Consider the following 8,874-nt stretch of genomic DNA (forward strand, 5'->3'; position numbering starts at 1 on the left):
TAACAGTATGAATTTGATACTTTATATGCGAAAGTGAAATATATATTGAAGGGTAATTCTACCCCAGGAAATAACAAGGACAAGGACAAGGAGCGGGAATAAAGGGATTCGCGTGTCAAGGGCATTTTGGATTTCGAGGTAGTGTATTCTACATTAGGTCTTAATTCCTGGATTAAGTCTACGCTTTTGCATATAGAATCTTATGTGCTTTTATGTGATTTGTATATGTTATTTATGACGTGAAATATGTGAATTTTGTATATGCGATGGTATTGTGAGAGTTGGAAATTAATCTATTTATCTGATCTGATATGGTATGAAAAGAAGATACTGATGTGTTATGTTAGTGATTATTGAAAATAAGTATTGATATGAAAATGAGTATATTTGACTGTGTTTACGCCCCGTGCTTGAGTGTGTTCTGTGGGTACAATTGGCATGCCATAGGACAGCAGCGCTGCATTATCTGTGATCACTCGTCTTCTGGATAACCGAAGCGAGGATCGTCTGTTATCTGATGGGCCCCTATTTGATCTGTCTGATATACATCCTATGGGTGGTCTGTTCCCGGGATTATCTGTCTGCACCCTAATGGGTGGTCTGTGCGGCGTCCTCTTGAGGACCATGGCCGCGTCTGTATCTGATTCTGTTTCTGATCTGGTCCGCGTACCCTAGTTAGTCACTAAGCACTTAATGGGGCTATATGTGTTCTGATATGTGAGAACAATGGTGATCGCTATGTGTTTTATGATATGTGATTGTGTGAAACCTATGTTATAACCCTGTTATAACTCTGATATATCTGGTACATGAGAGCATGTGTTGTCATATGTGTTTGGATATGTGAAACTGTGGTGATCTGTATATGCGTTGGTGTGATTATATGATATAAAGTGCTACACGATAGTGAATGCCAAGATATGACGTTATATGATCAAGACGATGATATGTGAAAATTATATGCTTATGTGAAAAACGATATTATGTGATGCTAAATGATATATTCTGATGCTAATAATCCTCTGATGCAAAAAGAGTGAATCTAACATTGTTTGACATTGTATGAAGTTATGATGTTGCTCGACACTAGCTACTGATAATTGATCATGTTTATTGATATACTATGAGATTATATGATTATGCCTCAAGTAAGTCCCAGGAAATCAAGGGAGGACGATATAAAGGTCAGACTTTTATTGTTGGTTATTTTGATATGTATATGGTTATGAGAATGTTGGTTCTGGAGAATATTCAAGGGTTAATATTGTAAACACATAGGTTGTATAATGTTTACTTAACTCCGGAAATTAGGCTCTAATGTTGAGTATACTACCGGGCTTGTTGAAGCTCACCCCTTTCTTTTTCCCCTCTGCAGATTAGAGGATCAGACCTAGCTCTTTTATTGTTCAGCTGCAGCCAGGTCACTAGCTAGTCTTTTGAGTTCGAGTAATTATTGGATATGTTAGTTGTGGCATGTATAGAAAGTGTAATGTTGTTTGGACGTTCATTTACTTCGTTATCCAGGTCGTATAAATATATATAGACTTTTGTGAAATAGGTTTACGGTCCAATTTCAGACGTTATATAACAGTTTTTCTGATTGCCAAGTAATGAAAAATTAATTAATCTATAAACGAATAAAGAAGAATCAAGGATTTTCTGTTAAGTCAGGATTGGTACTGAAAGGTGACATCACTTATTCGATTATTAAATTAATCAGGTAAGGGGTGTTACATCCTCGACTCTTGTGGATGGACAAATAGTTCCTCTATTTGTGCTTGTTGCTGAGGTCATGAGACTTTGTTCAAAAAAAATTTTATACTCCAAAAATCCGTGCACCAAAAACTAGGGGTGTTACATTCTACCCACCTTAACAAAAATTTCATCCCGAAATTTGGTTACTCCCTTCAAACCATTCTTAATTTCTCTTTCACCTTACTTCCAATTCTCATGTTTCCTTTTTTTATTCGTGGTGTTTTCCTAACACACCTTTACTCAAGGAATCGACCAATTCCTCAACTATTGCGCCCCTCGGTCATGAATCGCTTCAAGTTTCTCTTGATAACTCCAATCTGGTTTTCTGATCTGATCCTCTCCTTTTGAGTCATTTCTCCTGCTCTACTCCTTCTGATATTCTCATTCTAGACTAAGACTGAAAGAAGACTCTTGGGTCCAGAGCAGAAAGAAAATTGCTCTGATACCCCTCTGTCACGACCGCACTTTCTAAGGATAGAAAGTCCGGTTGATCGCGACTAGGGGAGGATGAAAGAAGCGGGGAAGAAAGGGGAATACTGTGGCACAACTAAACTTGAACTGAAATAACTCGAATTTATCTGTATCAGAGTGCATGATACAAAGATTGTAAACTCGACTTTTACTTTGCAGCGGAAGAGTCAAGAGCAGATAACGTCGTGTATGGAGACACGGCGCATCCGAGTACTATTCTATCGAAGGATCTTCATCGTCTATGCTCAACACCGCCCGCCGTCATCACTGCTCAACCTGCACATTTTTTAAAACATATGCAGGGCTGAGTACTTGGTGTACTCAGTGGACACGTGCCGAAATATATTTTCATAAAAACTGATTATGTCAAGCCACTCTTTGAGTGAACTCGGGGTTTTAGGAAAAGTCCGAGAACACTAAAACATTTTCCTTTTCCTTTTTCAAAAGCGATCTTTCGATCTATTTTCCTGGAACATATGCCATATCTGACTAACTCCTGGGGAACGGAAGCCCACTAACCTCCTCGTGAACAGAATTCACGAAACTCGGTGAACCGGAATGTATGGGCTTCAACCGCTTACAAACCCGAATTCACTAACTCTTGGTGAAACGGAATGTATGGGCTCACCCTACTACAAACCCGACTTCACTAACTCTTGGTGAAACGGAATGTATGGGTTCACCCCACTACAAACCCGAATTCACTAACTCTTGGTGAAACAGAATGTATGGGCACATCCCACTACAAACCTGAATTCACAAAACTGAAACTTCTGGTCTAGTAGGGACATCGTCCTTGCTAGTCAGTCGGATAGGCAACGTTCAAAACAAAACATGGCTTGACATAACCTTTGAAACCTTATTTTTCTCATAAAACCATTTTTTTAACATAAACTCATCTTTCTTTCATCAAAAGCCGAACACATAACTTTCAAAACTTCCCTTCTTTTCTCGTAAACGTATTTGGATCGAAACTCATTTCTATCGGTCAAAGCCGAACTAAAAAATCACTTTTATCGGTCAAAGCCGAACTCAAAACTTTCAAAACCTTCATTTCCTCATAAAACACTCTTGAAACATAAACTCACTTTTCTATCGGTCAAAGCCGAACTCAAAACTTCTGAAACTTCATTTTCCTCGTACACATACTTTTAACAAAACTCATTTCTATCGGTCAAAACCGAACTCAAAACTTTCAACAGAGTCTTCACTTCATAAGCACTCGTAAAGCAACACATAACGTCATATAATAACACCAAGCAAATAGCAGTTATCATAACACTTCACATTAAAAAAAAGCAAGCTCGCACTTATCATCATATCTTAAATAGAAAGCTCATAATATACTTAGTTATGAAAGCCCACATAAAAACACTTTATTTCGAAAGCCCACGTAAAATACTTCTCGTAAAAACTGTAACTTTAACAGAAAGCCCACCTCGTTTGCTTAAACTTCTTAGCTTGATTTTCCTGACTCCACCCTTAACTCGCGGAGATAACCTTTTTGAAAACGACACAACTTACTAACAAGACTTAAGAAAATTCTTTAACTTTTAATTAGAATTAGAATTAGAATGCATGCCCTAATTAATCATGGCCCAAGAACTTAATTAGAATTCTAGCTTAAAACCAAATTAATTTCAGCCCAAGCTCCCTCGTAAATTAATTCCGTCAGACCCAACTGCTCTCCTCCCACTTTGATTTATCTTGGCCCACTGATCAATTATTCCAGCCCAAACATAATTAATCTGGCCCAACATCTTATGCATTTTACTCCTTAGCCCAAATAAACTCATCAAAAAGGGGCAGCCTCTGTAACCAACCGCCCCCTTCTCTTTCTCTCTATCTATGCTCTTATCCCCAAATCAAACAAACGAGCTCTATTCCTCTCTTCTTCTCCGGCGAAATCGCTGTCAATACGGTCGTCAGGTTACAGCGGCGTCCTCCTCTTCCCTCCGTTGTTCACTCCCCTCTCCGGCGAAGTCACGCCCGGTCAAGATCCCAACACCGTATTCAGCCCGACAGTGAGCTCTCGGTGGTGCTTCCGCCACCGCCGTTCTCACAGCAGGAGTCGCGGATGCTCTTCGAGCTGCCGCCGTCAGCAGCTCGCACCAGCCAGCGAGCACCGTCTCTGTCGCTGCTTCTCGCCGTTGAGCAGCTCCTACCGACGGCTGCTGCTACCTTCGTTTCAACTCCCCTTCATCTTGTTGCGACGGTGCGTGCTCGGGCCAGCTGCTGTCCGAGAGCTTGGAAGCTGCTCGTCGCTGCCGGTTCTTCGCCGGACAACCCCTCGAACTTAGCTAAATCCCCTATCCCTTTCTTATCCTTTTAAAGGTTAGTCTATTAAGCTTTTAGTTTCTGGCAGTAGCTATGTAGAGTTGGGGGTCTTAATTATGTGTTTCACTTACTGGAATGAGCTTGGTATTTGGGGCGAAAGTTTGATCCTTTATTTATAAAAGCTTGCTACTGTTGTGAGGTTCCTAAAGCCATGATTCTATGTTCTTGAGCCAAGTATGATGTCCGAAATAATGCAGAGAGAGTGCTAGTGTATTACCTTGACTTGGGTGAATCCTTGATGATTGTGGCTGATCCTAAGCCTTGTTACTCCTTGCTCCTCATGCTAGCCTCCTCATACTTTGTGGTGAAGTTGGGATTGAGATGGTGTGTGGAAGGAAGTGGGGAAGGGGTTGGTATTTATAGCCAAGCTCCTTGGCTAAGTTGGGATAAATATTCCTTTTCTTTTGAAAATATGTTAAAAGCTTCTATACCTAAATTGGTGTAAGGCATTGGAGAGCTCAAATTCCTATTTTGAGCTAACAATTAACCTCTCTTTTTGAGCTAAGCTAAAAGCCTTCTTGCCAAATTTGTGTAATTCTTGGAAAGTGATATACTATTTCGGGTTAGAATCTCAGCTTGCTTTCGAGCTTTGTGACATGGTAGTTTATTCCAGAATGGTGTAAATTTTGGGAACTGCTCCATTGGCAATTCCCTTAATTCCTCGGCTCTTGTGGATGGACAAATAGTTCCTCTATTTGTGCTTGTTGCTGAGGTCATGAGACTTTGTTCAAAATTTTTTTTATACTCCAAAAATCCGTGCACCAAAAACTCGGGGTGTTACATTCTACCCACCTTAACAAAAATTTCGTCCCGAAATTTGGTTACTCCCTTCAAACCATTCTTAATTTCTCTTTCACCTTACTTCCAATTCTCATGTTTCCTTTTTTTATTCGTGGTGTTTTCCTAACACACCTTTACTGAAGGAATCGACCAATTCCTCAACTATTGCGCCCCTCGGTCATGAATCGCTTCAAGTTTCTCTTGATAACTCCAATCTGGTTTTCTGATCTGATCCTCTCCTTTTGAGTCATTTCTCCTGCTCTACTCCTTCCGATATTCTCATTCTTTTTATCGCTCGGGAAAGCAAGAGTGATCTTGGAAATTATTCCATTAAGTTCGAGGTTGAACCATGTTCTAGAAGGCATGCATCCTAAAGCACTCTATGTTCTGAGAGAAGCGTCTAAGTTCTCTATTCTATATGTCTCGCAGTTTGAAAACTCAACTCATAAAAGATATAATGTTGTCTTTCATAGAAAATTTTCTGACTGACAGTAAACATCACTGTGGAAAGACTTTCTGACTTTCACTTTAGAAAACAAAACTATTTTCTCACTTCAAACTTGCTCTTTTGCAAAACACAACAAAGTACTTTTCTCATTTTTAAACTGAAACTATCCCTCAAAGGGAAAACTTAACACCTTCCTTTAAAACTGAAAACTGTCCCACAAAGGAAATATACTTTCTCCACTACATAAAACTTTTCCAATATCCCTTTTTTTTAAAATGAAAAGTTACCTCTTTTCCTGGTTGAGCGTGACGAGTCGGGGTGTTGAGCCTTCGACGTTTAACCTGTTAGTCTAGAGATACGATTCTAGACTAAGACTGAAAGAAGACTCTTGGGTCCAGAGCAGAAAGAAAATTGCTCTGATACCCCTCTGTCACGACCGCACTTTCTAAGGATAGAAAGTCCGGTTGATCGCGACTAGGGGAGGATGAAAGAAGCGGGGAAGAAAGGGGAAAACTGTGGCACAACTGAAACTTGAACTGAAATAACTCGAATTTATCTATATCAGAGTGCATGATACAAAGATTGTAAACTCGACTTTTACTTTGCAGCGGAAGAGTCAAGAGCAGATAACGTCGTGTATGGAGACACGACGCATCCGAGTACTATTCTACCGAAGGATCTTCATCGTCTATGCTCAACACCGCCCGCCGTCATCACTGCTCAACCTGCACATTTTTTAAAACATATGCAGGGCTGAGTACTTGGTGTACTCAGTGGACACGTGCCGAAATATATTTTCATAAAAACTGATTATGTCAAGCCACTCTTTGAGTGAACTCGGGGTTTTAGGAAAAGTCTGAGAACACTAAAACATTTTCCTTTTCCTTTTTCAAAAGCGATCTTTCGATCTATTTTCCTGGAACATATGCCATATCTGACTAACTCCTGGGGAACGGAAGCCCACTAACCTCCTCATGAACAGAATTCACGAAACTCGGTGAAACGGAATGTATGGGCTTCAACCGCTTACAAACCCGAATTCACTAACTCTTGGTGAAACGGAATGTATGGGCTCACCCCACTACAAACCCGACTTCACTAACTCTTGGTGAAACGGAATGTATGGGCTCACCCCACTACAAACCCGAATTCACTAACTCTTGGTGAAACAGAATGTATGGGCTCATCCCACTACAAACCTGAATTCACAAAACTGAAACTTCTGGTCTAGTAGGGACATCGTCCTTGCTAGTCAGTCGGATAGGCAACGTTCAAAACAAAACATGGCTTGACATAACCTTTGCAACCTTATTTTTCTCATAAAACCGTTTTTTTAACATAAACTCATCTTTCTTTCATCAAAAGCCGAACACATAACTTTCAAAACTTCCCTTCTTTTCTCGTAAACGTACTTGGATCGAAACTCATTTCTATCGGTCAAAGCCGAACTAAAAAATCACTTCTATTGGTCAAAGCCGAACTCAAAACTTTCAAAACCTTCATTTTCTCATAAAACACTCTTGAAACATAAACTCACTTTTCTATCGGTCAAAGCCGAACTCAAAACTTCTGAAACTTCATTTTCCTCGTACACATACTTTTAACAAAACTCATTTCTATCGGTCAAAACCGAACTCAAAACTTTCAACAGAGGCTTTACTTCATAAGCACTCGTAAAGCAACACATAACGTCATATAATAACACCAAGCAAATAGCACTTATCATAACACTTCACATTAAAAAAAAGCAAGCTCGCACTTATCATCATATCTTAAATAGAAAGCTCATAAAATACTTAGTTATGAAAGCCCACATAAAAACACTTTAGTTCGAAAGCCCACGTAAAATACTTCTCGTAAAAACTGTAACTTTAACAGAAAGCCCACCTCGTTTGCTTAAACTTCTTAGCTTGATTTTCCTGACTCCACCCTTAACTCGCGGAGATAACCTTTTTGAAAACGACACAACTTACTAACAAGACTTAAGAAAATTCTTTAACTTTTAATTAGAATTAGAATTAGAATGCATGCCCTAATTAATCATGGCCCAATAACTTAATTAGAATTCCAGCTCAAAACCAAATTAATTTCAGCCCAAGCTCCCTCGTAAATTAATTCCGTCAGACCCAACTGCTCTCCTCCCACTTTGATTTATCTTGGCCCACTGATCAATTATTCCAGCCCAAACATAATTAATCTGGCCCAACATCTTACGCATTTTACTCCTTAGCCCAAATAAACTCATCAAAAAGGGGCAGCCTCTGTAACCAACCGCCCCCTTCTCTTTCTCTCTATCTATGCTCTTATCCCCAAATCAAACAAACGAGCCCTATTCCTCTCTTCTTCTCCGGCGAAATCGCTGTCAATACGGTCGCCGGGTTCCAGCGGCGTCCTCCTCTTCCCTCCGTTGTTCACTCCCCTCTCCGGCGAAGTCACGCCCGGTCAAGATCCCAACACCGTATTCAGCCCGACAGTGAGCTCTCGGTGGTGCTTCCGCCACCGCCGTTCTCACAGCAGGAGTCGCGGATGCTCTTCGAGCTGCCGCCGTCAGCAGCTCGCACCAGCCAGCGAGCACCGTCTCTGTCGCTGCTTCTCGCCGTTGAGCAGCTCCTACCGACGGCTGCTGCTACCTTCGTTTCAACTCCCCTTCGTCTTGTTGCGACGGTGCGTGCTCGGGCCAGCTGCTGTCCGAGAGCTTGGAAGCTGCTCGTCGCTGCCGGTTCTTCGCCGGACAACCCCTCGAACTTAGCTAAATCCCCTATCCCTTTCTTATCCTTTTAAAGGTTAGTCTATTAAGCTTTTAGTTTCTGGCAGTAGCTATGTAGAGTTGGGGGTCTTAATTATGTGTTTCACTTACTGGAATGAGCTTGGTATTTGGGGCGAAAGTTTGATCCTTTATTTATAAAAGCTTGCTACTGTTGTGAGGTTCCTAAAGCCATGATTCTATGTTCTTGAGCCAAGTATGATGTCCGAAATAATGCAGAGAGAGTGCTAGTGTATTACCTTGACTTGGGTGAATCCTTGATGATTGTGGCTGATCCTAAGCCTTGTTACTCCTTGCTCCTCATGCTAGCCTCCTCATA

General features: G+C 40.8%; 1 long non-coding RNA gene across 1 annotated transcript; it reads left to right on the top strand.

Annotated features, from left to right (window-relative positions):
* On the top strand, window positions 1-1,583 carry LOC121773743. Its single transcript, XR_006044840.1, has 2 exons — window positions 1-138; window positions 1,376-1,583. It is a non-coding gene; the product is annotated as an uncharacterized LOC121773743 (long non-coding RNA).
* Window positions 1,584-8,874: the final 7,291 nt, after the last annotated feature.

Source organism: Salvia splendens, chromosome 17, assembly GCF_004379255.2.
Source record: "Salvia splendens isolate huo1 chromosome 17, SspV2, whole genome shotgun sequence".
NCBI lineage: Eukaryota > Viridiplantae > Streptophyta > Magnoliopsida > Lamiales > Lamiaceae > Salvia > Salvia splendens.